The sequence below is a fragment of the Sinocyclocheilus rhinocerous genome, unplaced genomic scaffold (assembly GCF_001515625.1).
Source record: "Sinocyclocheilus rhinocerous isolate Xijiao unplaced genomic scaffold, SAMN03320098_v1.1 scaffold1488, whole genome shotgun sequence".
NCBI lineage: Eukaryota > Metazoa > Chordata > Actinopteri > Cypriniformes > Cyprinidae > Sinocyclocheilus > Sinocyclocheilus rhinocerous.
In genome coordinates this window covers 1,088,496-1,102,401 of record NW_015633542.1, presented here as the reverse complement: position 1 = coordinate 1,102,401, position 13,906 = coordinate 1,088,496, and the positions used below count along the sequence as shown (strand labels likewise).

At 34.1% G+C, this 13,906-nt stretch overlaps 1 protein-coding gene across 4 annotated transcripts in view; it reads right to left on the bottom strand.

Moving 5' to 3' along the window:
- The window catches only part of slc12a5a (solute carrier family 12 member 5a), a 101,186-nt gene that overhangs the window by 34,639 nt on the left and 52,641 nt on the right, over positions 1-13,906 (bottom strand). The gene's annotated exons all lie outside the window — the stretch shown is intronic.

Sequence of the window (13,906 nt, the reverse complement as noted above, 5' to 3'; positions counted from 1 at the left end):
ACCTTGCCCTTGCCCAAGGTTAATCTGTCACTTTTTGTGTATATTTACATTCATTCTTATCAGCTTCTCGCCACTCATCTGTCCGTGTGGATCCAAGCCTTGTACCTAATCACTTCCCTTTAAAATACATGAGTACACTTCCACTCTGACACTTCTCACTGTCTGTCCGTCTCACACACACACACACACACACACTCAGGTTTGTTTTTGTGAAAAGTGGGGACATCCCATAGGCGTAATGGTTTTTCTACTGTACAGACCGTATATTCTATTGCCCTTCACCAACCCTACCCCTAAACCTACCCCTTACAGGAAACTTTGTGCTATTTCAGATTTTCAATACGCTCCATTCTGTGTGATTTATAAGCGTTTTGAAAAGTGGGGACATGGGGTAATGTCCTGAAAAGTCTCCTTCTCCTTGTAATACCTATGTCATACCTTTGTCATTATACAAATTTATGTCCTCATTTTTCACAAAAACGCGCACACACACACACACACACACACACACACACAATTATTGCAGCAAATAATATAGATGATTAGCTTCTTGTACTTCTTTTTGAACATGTTAATCTTTGAAGTACCATGTAAATACCATGGTACATGGTATATGGACATCCAACTGAGCACACATGCGTTTATATCTGATGTCTTACAGTGGCTTTGAATATGAATCATCCAATCAGAATCTACGGCCAGAACTATATGTTTTATAAATTAGAGTTAATTACAGTAATTGTTGTTAACTATTATATTTGGGAGACAATCTGACATGCTGAAAGGAGCAAAGACAATGAGAACCGCAGAGAGAAAAGATGCTTCCCTCCGGCATATTTTTAACCTTCATAACAGACTGAGAATAGAGCCCTTCAGATGGGAAACACACACACACACACACACACACACACTCTCTCTCTCTCTCTCTCTCTCTCTCACACACACACACACACACACACACAAACACACACACACACACACACACACACCAGAACAAGTCATCCGTACGCTCGAAGCAACAGCAGATGACAAACTGGGAAACAAGACTTTTAATTTAATTAACCTGAAATAAATAAGAAGGCCTGAATAATGCATGCCATTAAATTCAATAACAGCCATGCAAATGCGCAATTCTGTGTGGGATAATTAGATTTCTGAAGCAAGGATTAATTTCAGTATTAATGTAATCTAATATAATGTGGCTTTATGCATCACGTCAAAACAGGTCCCAAATTAAGTGAATCTCACACATTTAAAAATTACGCTTTTTATGAAATATGTATATATGACACAAAATAAAATTAAAATAATTTTCAAATTATTAACCTTTTCAAAATAATTTTAATTATAAAATAATCTAATGAATAATTAAATAATAATAATAAAAATGTAAAAATTACTGAAAAATATAATAATAATAATAATTCATACATAATAGTAACCTTATAATACATTTCAATACTTGTATAAGGTTATATCTTTAAAGAATATAATGCATAATGCATATATTGAGTTCTGATGCATTATATCTTTTAAAGATATAATAATGGATCTTAAAAGTGGTTACAGGTATAAAACTGATTATGAAGCATTATGAATATCTTTACAAAACGTTATATGGCTTTATATAAAGTGTTACTAAATATTTTAAGGTGCATCTACACCAAATACAAACAGTTTATTGTATAGATGAGGCAAACAGAAAACATTGATGTGTTCTACAGTCATCTAGTTATGATTCATTTGGTTACTGTTCTCAGACAAACTCCAATTGATATCCACCAAATCAATATCCACAGATACTTGAACAAACTACAAATCGAAGCGAATCAAAAGCATTAATATGTTTTTGGCTTTAAAAACAATTTTAAATGCAAACCTCAATTTTGTATGAAGTACCACAGGCAAAGATTTGGACTTTCCAAAGTTGGCAACTTCTAAACTATCTCTCTAAACTATTCCTTTCTACTGAACTTTGAGAAAACATAAAAAAAGACATTTTATTTTCCATTTTAATAAATTTGCATTAGTTAGCATCTTCAAGCAGCAAAGTTTTTTTAGATTTTATTTTTTGTTTTCATTTTAAATTTAAAGTTGTAGTAATTTAGTTGTGTTTTTCTTTTCTTTTTATGTCTACAAAGTTTTTATTAAAGGGGTCATATGATGCGATTAAAATTTTTCCTTTCTCTTTGGAGTGTTACAAGCTCTTGGTGCATAAAGAAGATCTGTAAAGTTGCAAAGACTAAAGTCTCAAATCCAAAGAGATATTCTTTATAAAAGTTAAAAGTCAGCCACACCTACCTAAAACGGCTCCTCTAACACGCCCCCACATATCTAGGTCACTATGTGGGAAGATTTGCATAACGCCGCCCAAATGTTCACGCAAAGAAAGAAGGCGTAACTTTTATTCTCGCTGTAGTATTGTTGCCGCCGCCGCCATGTCGTGAAGACGCTGTGTGTTTCGTTGTGAAAGCGAAACTACTTTGTTTGGCCTTCCAAAAGAGGACGATATCCGCTTCGTCATGCCTGGAGCTGATCCGTGCTGGTCGCTGAGGAAATACATCAACTTAGTGCTGTGGATCGCCGGATCGGCTTTCACCGTGGACGAAGCGGAGTCCAGCCCGGGGTCGTCACATGTGGTTGCCGCAAGCCCGCCGGCCGCTCCTTTGTCGAATCCGCCGGCCGAGCTGTTCTCAAGCCCACCCGCCTCCGCTCACTCTTGTCACGAAAACAAATTCCTCGTATGTGTAAACATACCTGGCAATAAAGCTCATTCTGATTCTGATTCTGAAATACACAAAATAATGTTCTCTTTAGCAGCATCATATGACCCCTTTAAGTATTAGTTTTTAGTTTGTTTATTTTGTTTTAGTTATTTTTAGTACTTCATCTTAAACTAAATGAAAATGAAATATCTATCTATCTATCTATCTATCTATTTATAGATAGATAGACATTTTTTTAGTTTTTGTTTTTTAAAAGATGTTTACAAAGTTTTTATTAAGTTTTACTTTTTAGTTTTAGTTATTTTAGTACTTCAGCTTAAACTAAATGACAAATGTTGCCTTGGATTTTATGTATTATTTTATGTTTTATTATATTTCAGTTAATGTTTAAGTCATGAAAATGTATTTATTTTTTATGGATTTAGTTTTAGTTAATGCTAATAACGCTGACCAGTAGTGTTCTTCTTAAAGGAGTTTCTCGTTCCCTCCACATGAGGTCCAGCCCCTCCAAACCCACGAGCAGCACTCGTCCTGAACGCCACAGTGAATCCAGGCGGAGGAAAGCAGATCTTCTTTGTCATTTTGACGTTCTTCTCTCCATGCTAATGTGTGGCACCTCTTGCCTGATGTCTGATGAATATTAATCAGATTTACTGTCTGTGCCCGGCAATGTTTGCCTGAACTCGCATCTCAATAATGTCCTTCTTTCTCGCAATCGTTTTTCCAGCTTTTGACTTGATGACAGTGAAATAATTATTTCTTCATATTTATTCATTCCATGACAGAATTTGCATAAAACTGGACACCAAGAGCCAGAGCCACACTGCCAGAACCAGAACTCAAATGAGTTTAAATCAAATTCAAATGTTATTTGTCACACACACACACACACACACAAACACACACACACAACCATACAAAGTATACAATTTACAATTAATATTTTACAAAAAGGTGTAAAGAATTATGGTCTTCGCTCACAAGACTATTATCTTTTAAGCATCCCTAAAGTTCGTACTAACATGGGCAAACGGGATGACTTTAATGTGCTCCAGACTCTACTGTTAGAGAAGAGACAGCCTCTCTACTTGAGTTTAATAAACTCGGCTTTACCGAGTCCTCACGTCCATATGCAGCACCATCACTGAGCCTCTTTCTAAGGTTACGACATGTTTTCCTCTTGCTGTCAAAAACTCTCGGATGCAATTCCAAGTGATATCCAGGAATATTCTGCATCAGCACATAATGCAGGACCTATAATTTACACTATATATATATAGTGTATATATATATATATATATATATATATTAGATATAGGCCTATACAGTGTATATAGTGTATAAAACGTATGTAACAGTATGTTAATATTTGTTATTATTAATATTTATTAATAGTTATAATTATGTTAATATTTATTAAAACATCTATTACACAGTATGTAACGGTATGTTAATATTTATTAAATATTAATTATATTAAAATGTATTAAAACATTTATTATGTAAATTTTAACAACACATTAATATTTGTAAAATATTTATTATGTTCATATTTATTAAAACATTAATTATGTAGTAGCTATGTAGTAACAGTATGTTAATATTTAGTAAATATTTATTATTGCATTCAAATTTTATTAAAATATTCATTATGCAGTAAGTAACAATATGTATATATTTATTAAATATTTATTATGTTCATATTTATTAAAACAATTATTATGTAGTATGTTACAGTACGCTAATATTTTTCTTAAATTCATCTTTATTAAAACATTCATTATGTAGCATGTAACAGTATGTTAAATGTTAATATTATTATTATAAAATATTGCTGTACTATTGGATTTGGTGTTTGTTAAGGTTAGCATCACTATTACTATTGCTTACGGAAGATATTGAAAACGGAATATAAAACAGGCAACAACAACAAAAAAAAAAGGCACAATATCATAGATTTCAGGTTAGGTACTTGGATCTTAGCAACCTGCCACCTAGCAACCATTCAGAATACCTTAGCAACCACATATCAGTGCTCTGGCAAATCACCCATTGCATCCTAGCATCATGGTGGCGAGTTTTGCATTGCAAACGACTCTTTATTATTTCATATTACATATATTAGAGTGCTTTCTTGTGCTAAATGACAACTGAAATGAAACAAAATGATGTGCAGAATGGTCAAGGCTGCTCATATATTGGTGTCATTCACGAAATGTGTGTCAAGCAAAGATTACGCTTCACTTCTCAAATACCAGTACAGCTGTGCTTTCTGAAAACCTGTTCCACTCCATTCCCTGCCTCAGCATCCATGAATAACAGCAAAGCACAACAAAAAGATACTTCTGACTAACAAAACCTCCACTCTCATCCACTTTCATTGCATCACTCTAATTCTGAGAGTTTGCAGCTCATGAGGCGAGGAGTGAGTGAGACTAGTCCAATCAGCAATTAGGAATAAAAACATGCTGTCGCCACAGAAACACTGGCTGAGCTGGAGATTGGGGTCGAGGTTTAATATCAGACATATAATTAACGAAACAAGTTACAGACACAGAACAGTGTTCCAGACGCTCTTAAACATCTTGAGAAATTACTGTATATTATTATCAGCAGAGCAGCTGGTAAAACAATCACAGCAGTACTGAAAATTACATTATCATATGACATAATATAATAATGAATTATTTAGTAATATAAAAACATATACAGAAAATAATAAGAAACAACAACATTAATAATAATAAAATATATTATATATGAAATATTTAATAATATTTAACATAATATTTATTTGATCAAAAGTCCATTCACCTGCAGTGTTATTTTAGTATAATTATGCTATACAGTTTTTTATGAATAATATGCATTATTCTATTTGTATAGTTTTGTATTGTATATTTTATTGTATTTGAATGTAAAATTTTAGTAATTTTGTTGTTTGTTTTTGACATTTTTGCTTTTTTAAAATAATGAATAACATAACATAACATAGCATAGCATAGCATAGCATTAGGGATGCACCGATACCTATACTGGTATTGGTATCGGGCCCCATAACATAACATAACATAACATAACATAACATAACATAACATAACATAACATAACATAACATAACATAACATAACATAACATAACATAACATAACATAACATAACATAACATAACATAACATAACATAACATAACATAACATAACATAACATAACATAACATAACACAACATATAACATAACATAACAATATTTTACAAAATGTTTTTGCATTCTTTTACGCAGAAAAAACTTTTGTTTTCATTAAATATTTGATTAACTTAAATTTTTTGTCAACAATTGCATTTCAGAAGATTTCTGTTGGCTTTTCTTCTTTGCCAACCTTATTAACCTGTAGGACAAAAAGAAATCCCTTATTTTGTCAGATGAATTTCACGTGTGCAAGTAAATTCGCTGCTGGTAATAGGCCTCAACATGAACACTGGCCCTAATAGAAGTCAGTAAAGGAAAGTTTTTTCTCATTAAAAGTTTGAGGTTGTGTTCAGTAGTTGAACTGCAGGAGCACATTTACCCATCAGAACTCCAACAGGGACGTGCCATGAACCTGAAGACAACCTGCCGTACCCACTGCAGTCTGAACAGACAAGCCTTTAAACCTCTGAGAACGATGAGAATATAATGAAGCACTCTTCACCTCCTAAAGATTACCAACACAATCCTGTGTCAACTTCTGGAAGTTTAGACCCGCACAATACAGTCATTTATCCACCAAAGAGAACAAAATATTACTGTCTTTGTCTTACTAGTGTTGGTTGCTAAAACAAGTGATTAGAAAAAAACATCCACAAACGTACAGTATACTGATGGAGGAACACGAGACATGAATTTTGAGACTCTTTTGACTTATAAGAAACTATCGGGCAACCAGCCAGGGGCCAGTTGCATAAACATAGTCACTATGTTAAGACTGTGTCTAGCAGTTAGCCAAGAGGTAGACCCGCACAATACAGTCATTTATCCACCAAAGAGAACAAAATATTACTGTCTTTGTCTTACTAGTGTTGGTTGCTAAAACAAGTGATTAGAAAAAAACATCCACAAACGTACAGTATACTGATGGAGGAACACGAGACATGAATTTTGAGACTCTTTTGACTTATAAGAAACTATCGGGCAACCAGCCAGGGGCCAGTTGCATAAACATAGTCACTATGTTAAGACTGTCTAGCAGTTAGCCAAGAAGTAACCAGTCTTACTTTTCAATTCAAATTACAGCAGTCAACCTTTTTGGAACTCATTTAAAAAAGTTATGACCAGTTTAGTAGAAAAAAAATTACATTACATGACTAACTTTTTAAGACTAGTCAAAGCAGTTTATGCAACCGGCCTCAGCAGGACAACATGGCAACTGAAACGCACTAACAACCAATCAGAATGCCATAGCAACCACATAGCAATACCCTGGCATCCAATCACAACATCTTTTAGGGTTTTCTGACTTTTTCTAATAAACAACCACTTAGTGATGACAGCAGAACAATGTTATTTTAGTATTATTTATATGTTGTTGCAGCAGTTTTTATTTGTATAAATTCAGTTTTCATTTTAATTTTAGGTTAAGTTTGTTATGTTTTGTCAGTTTATTTGTTTATATGGATTTAAAAAAAAAAAATTTCTGTGTACTAGCTTTAATTTAATTTTTATTTCAGTTTTCCAGTTTGCCAAGGCAACATTTCTAATTTCTGTTTTTCATCTAATATTTACATTTTCTTTCATTTCAGCTTTATTTTAATGAACAAAACTGATTTTTAATTGTTTTAGTTTTAGTTAACAACAACAACACTGCCAGCAAACACCCTAAATACCCTAGCAACCGCATAGCAACACCCTGGCAACACCCTATATTTAGTTTTTAACACAAAATATTTTAATTGTTTAGTTAACAACAACAACGCTGCTTTCAAACACCCTGAGTACCTGCATAGCAACACTCTATTTTAAGTTTTAGTTTTTCATATAATACTTATATTTTATTTCAGCTTTATTTCAATTAACAAAAATTATTTTGAACTGTTTTAATTTCAGTTAACAGCATCAACAGTGCTAGCAAACACCCTGAATACCTTAGCAACCACATAGCAACACCCTGGCAACACCCTAGCATTATGGCAGCAAGTTTTGTGTATCATGGTAGGATTACCATATTCATATATGCTATTTACATAATCAGCATTTCCATGTTACTCCAAGTTACTTCAAAGAACACCATGATGTATTACAATGGTACTTTATTTGCATGAGATATTTCTGTATCTGGCAGGCTCAGGGTGTGTCATTTAATCAAAAGTGTCATGTTGACACCATGTGGGCTGAAAAGAGTTCTCATTATGGAGGCTGCGGTGGCGTGTCGAGCGAGTGTGAAATGTCTGAATCAACAGCGTTTGGCAGCGGTCACTCCTCAGCAGCCAACAGACTCCATCAGACTCGAGCTGGAGCAGGTGCGTCATCAAACCTCATTCGTCCCGTGTGTGTGTGTGTGTTTATGGTTCCAGCTTCCAGCGAGAATCTCAGGTAAAAGCAGTGGAGTGCAGATGCCCAGCGGCCACCTGGGACGGCTGTCGGAGGACCCTGACTGCGAGCCTCAGGTGTCTCGCTCCCACTGCGGATATTGACAGCTGCTCCAACTATAAAAGCGCAGCGGACAGCACCACCTGCCCAGCTGCAGCGACAACATGTGAAACCGGTAGATAATGGATTGCTCTTTAGGAATGACAGAGCAGTTTTCAACAACTGATATTTTGAAAGCCTGAAAAGTGTCTGAATTTAAAGAGACAGTCCACCCAAAAATGAAAGTCCTGGCATCATTTACTCACTCTCATGCCATTGCAAACCGTCATCACTTGCTTTTTTTCTGTGACACCCAAAAGTAGATTTTCTGAAGCAGGGCTGTAACCACAATAGACATTGAGGGGGATGAGTCCCCCCGAGTAATTAGTGGTTAAATTGTCCCCCCAAAATTTGAAAAGTTCTTTGTTGTTAGGATGATAAAAAGATTTAAAAGTCACATTTTTAGGCTGGCCTGCCTCAGTGGTCTGACAGCGCTCGTCAATGTCAAAATGACTGAGATGACCAATCAAATCAAAGTAGGCGGGGTTTACTGTTTTACATTTACCGTATTGACCCGAATATAAGACGATGTTTTTTTCTTGGAAATACATCTGAAAAAACGCGGTCGTCTTATATTCAGGGTCTAGACTTTGACATGTCAATAATACACCCACAACAATAGGTGGCGCCAAATACGCATAAAACGAGTGTGCCATGAAATACGTAATGTAATGCGTGTTGTAAAGATCGCGAGTAAAAACAAAAGAAAAAGAAAACCTTACAGCTGCACGAGTCGTGACTGTCACGTTACCCTGATGGGACCAAACTCCCTTTGTGATTTTAAAACATAAGACAGTACCCAGATTTCAAGACTACAGTAAGATTTAACTTCTACTGTTAATAAGATGTTGGTAGGCTACTATTAGATGGATAGCCTAAATGTCCTAATTCAGATGGGCTACCAGTTTTTTTTATTTTTTTTTATGGTATATCAAAAAGTGTATATTTTTAAAATGTGATTGTTGGTACATTTTACCAGTTTTTACCATACTTTCAAAACAAAAATTAAAATAGGAAAAATATGCAATATGAAAATAATTGAAGACAAAATGTGTTTTACTGAGAAAAAACAAGATTTGGTTTTTAAAAAGCCTTTTTCCAAAAGGTACATCTGGAAAAAGGGGGGTCGTCTTATAATCAGGGTCGTCTTATATTCGGGCCAATACGGTAATATTTGACAACTGTTTTATGATAGAAATGTTAAACAGTAATAAAAAAATAAAAACTTTATCAAATATGGCCATTTTGAAATTAAAATATGGTATCATTTACACAATTCATGTAATTCCTAACTAAATGTGATGAGGCAAGAAAAGGTTTGTTTTCAACATATTAAGCATGCAAATAAAAGTGCATGTGTGCATATTTTAAAATATTATTTGCAAATAGTTCAAAATAGTTCACTGTTCGGTTTCTTTATGTTTTATGAAAAAAATAAAAAATAAAATAGATTGACTTTGGACACTGAGATGTATCAAAATATTAATGAAATGAAAGTCATACAGGTTTGAAATAGCATGAGATTTAAAACTTGCTGTTGAAATGTGTCCCTCAAACTTTTTTCTTTTTCTTTTTCAACAATTTTACTTTAAAACGAATAGGTTTCAAATTATTCTTGAGTTTTAGGTTTTTAATCTCCAAACTTTTAATCTCTCTAACTCTTAATTATCCATATTTAAGATATTGCATGTATTAATTTACACTTACTGGATCACAGTAAGGCCAAAAATAAGCATTTAAAACAGTGTACATACACTATGGTTCAAAAGTTTGGTGTTTTTAAATTTCTCTTCTTCTCACCAAGGCTGCATTTATTTGATCAAAAATACAGTAAAAACAGTAATACCGTGAAATATTACCATTTAAAAGAACTGTTCTCTACTGTAATATATTGTAAAATGTAATTTATTCCCGTGAGCAAAGCTGAATTTTCAGCATCATTATTCCAGTCTTCAGTGTCACATGATCCTTCAGAAATCATTATGATATGCTGATTTGCTGATTTCTGATTATTATCAATGTTGAAAACAGTTGTGCTGCTTCAGATTTCTGTGGAAATTGTGATACATTTTATTTTCAGGATTCTTTGATGACTAGAAAATTCAACAGAGCAGCATTTAGAATCTTTTGAAACATTATAAATGTCTTTACTGTCACTTTCGATCAATTTAATGTATCCTTGCTGAATAAAAATATGAATTTCTTTCTTACTGTGTTCTTGCATTCCTCTGGCAGGAACAAACATCAGTACTCAAGGGTGTGATTGAGTTTTCTTCAAATGTCTGTGTCATTAAAGCAGATGTTATTATTCAGAGAGCTGCTATAAACATGTTGACAGTTTCTCACTACAGTAATGAGATTCTTTTGCTATGGGGGAAAATGTGTTTAATTGTCATTAAAATAATGTTGCAATACAAAAAACCCATAATGGTCCTAAAAACAGGCTTGATTTTAAGCAAAATATCATTTTCTCAAAACATGACTCTGACATGAATATGTTCATACCGTTTATGAACATAAGTGCATTTTGCATGCCATCAGGATTGACAAACGAAATGATAACTGATGGCAGAGAGGCAGAAGAGCAGAGGAGAAAAGCAAGGAGCTTGTAATAGTCTCCTCTCGCTTGGCTGCCCAAACAGGAGCTGACGGTGTTAATGTGACTTAGTTCAGACGGGGTGAATTATTAAAAACCACAGCAATGGCAGGGGAAGGAAAAGGGCAGCGACTATCACTGTCAGCCCAACACGGATTACTGTGTGTACGCCAGCATATTCAGAAATTGCACAAATAACTGCTCTGCGCCCCCGTCCCTCAGAGCTTGACATGAATTAGCATTTTTCCTGTGACTCTGTGTGTGTGTGTGTGTGTTCATGTAGCGAGCGTTGGCTAGTGGTCCACAGAGAGCATATGGCAACTGTAACGACCACATGTCACCGCCCGGAACATCTGATAACCTCTCGTTATGAGGCAAAAACTACTTCATAGCTCATCTTACATCATCCTTCAGGAGAACAATAACATTTCATGCATGTAATCAACCTATATCAATGCGGTAAGACCAATCAACACAAGCAGTTGCAGCAATACAACATTTCTACACCACAACTGAACTGCAAACATTACTAGATTTTTACAAAGACTAAAAGAAATGGTGTAGGATTTACTTTGAAACAATTTTCACTTAAAAATTGCTAGTAAATGTCACAAAAAATGTAGGGATGCACCGATATGAAAATTTTGCCCGATACTGATAACCGATAATTCTTTATATTTGAAAGCCGATAACCGATATGTTGGCCGATAAATTACAAGAGAGCCTGATTACAAAAAAGGTCTCATCATTAAAAGCCACATCCCAAACACTTCAACATAAGCAGCCTAGTTTGAACAGTGTACGTTTTGAAAATAATTTTACTCTCTCCCATTACCAAATATCGTCATAAAAAAGTCTTACAAATAAATACAATAATGCATACATAATGCAAATAAGTCACTGGACATCATTACACGTGTAAAGAATCAAAATGCATGCGCCATGGATCAATAAAACGGAATAGCCTCTGTTAACTGTCATGGAGGTGTAGCTCCGTTGTGGATGGGCGCACAAAGATTCCACAACATTATTTACAGTAATGTTCACATAATAATTTTATGTAGCCTTTATGACAGACTTGCCCTGCACATGTTGCACATAAGTGTATTGTCCCTTTCGAAGTGATTCCAATCATATTTCAAGTATTTCAAAACCATCATGGTGAACAGCGCGCATCTGAATTGTCTCTGAAGGAAATAATGCATTATTTATCGGCTTTAATATATCGGCCAAATTTTCTTATCGGGCCGATACCGGTAACAGAAAAAATGAACATTTATCGGCTGATACCGATATGGCGGCCGATATATCATGCATCCCTAAAAAAATTACAAAGAAACGGCAAGTAACCTTGAATTCAATAATCTTTGTTTTTATTTACTACTTTAAAAGAATTGCTAATGCAAAGATTCTTTTTGCCTATTTTACTGTTTGCCAAGAAAAAAAACGCAAGTCAGATATTCTTGTCTCATTTACGTGTTCAGTACGCAAATAGTCAAAATGAGCAAAGTACACATCTCTAGTACACACTACTGTTCAAAAGTTTGAGGTCTGTAAGATATTTCTTTATGTTTTTGAAAGAAGTCTCTTCCGCTCTCCAAGGCTGTATTTATTGGATTCAAAATATAGTAAAATCAGTAATATTGTGAAATATTTTTACAATTTAAAATAACAGTTTTCTATTTGAAGATATGTTAAAATGTAATTTATTCCTGTGATCAAAGCTGAATTTTCAGCATCATTACTCCAGGCTTCAGTGTCACATGATCCTTCAGAAATCATTCTGATTTGCTGCTCAAGAAACATTAACTGTTAAAGACAGTTGTGCTTCAAATTTTTGTAAAAAACCGTGATACATTTTTTTCAGGATTCTTTGATGAATAGAAAGTAAAAAAATACAACAACAGTATTTATTTGAAATAAATCTTTTGTAACATTGTAAATGTCTTTATGGTCCCTTTTGAACAACTTAATGCATCTTTGTTCAATAAAAGAAAAATTTGACCCCAAACATTTGAACGGTAGTGTAGTAGATGCCTCTTCATATGTGGCTTTTGTGCCATTTTTGCAATGTAAAGACATCTTCAGAATGAGAGACAGAGTACTAGTCATGTGTTGAGCTCGGCTGAATCCTGGCGATGTGATTGGTGATGAGAGCGTGAGTGTGGATACGTGAGAACATTTGCTGCTGGAAATGAGCGGATTGACCCTCTCAAAATAGAGGCTGATTGGAGAGCAGATGCTTTGCAAGATGAGCTAATTAAGTCGAAGTTGACAAGAGGAAGATTATCGCTCTCCTCGATTGCGTCGAGAGCACAAATCCAATTCCATCTTGGCTCTCTATTTTACTCTCATTTCTCTCCCACTCGCTCTCCCCGTACAGCTGAGGGATGATGTATGACAGGGTTTCACCTTTACTAGGGTTTTGGTCATTTTGTCTGTTTGAGTAGGGAAGACCAGAGGGGAATTATAATAGGAGATAGTTAAACGCATGTTAAATGTCTTGCACATGCTCAGTAGGCTCTCTGTAAAAAGAATTACTGAATCAGAGTTGTAAGCTAAAACTGAAACTATTCAAAATAATTTTTGGCAATTGAAATAAGGCTGAGATCATACAAAACATAAGACGAAAAAACTTAAAAAAAACCAGAAATGTTGCCTAAAATAAAATAACTTGAAGTGCTTAAATTGCTAAAATGAAAACTGAAAAAAAAAAAGATAAATATAAAATATATAAAAACTAAAAACTAATAAAAACCAAAAATTTCTAAAACTTAAACCAAAACATTTTCAAATAAAATCTAATTCAAAATATTAGTAAGTACAATAATTAATATAATTATGCCGATATCTTATAAAGCAGGTTGGCCAATGGCCGATATATATATATATATATATATAATTTTAATTAATAATTTAATT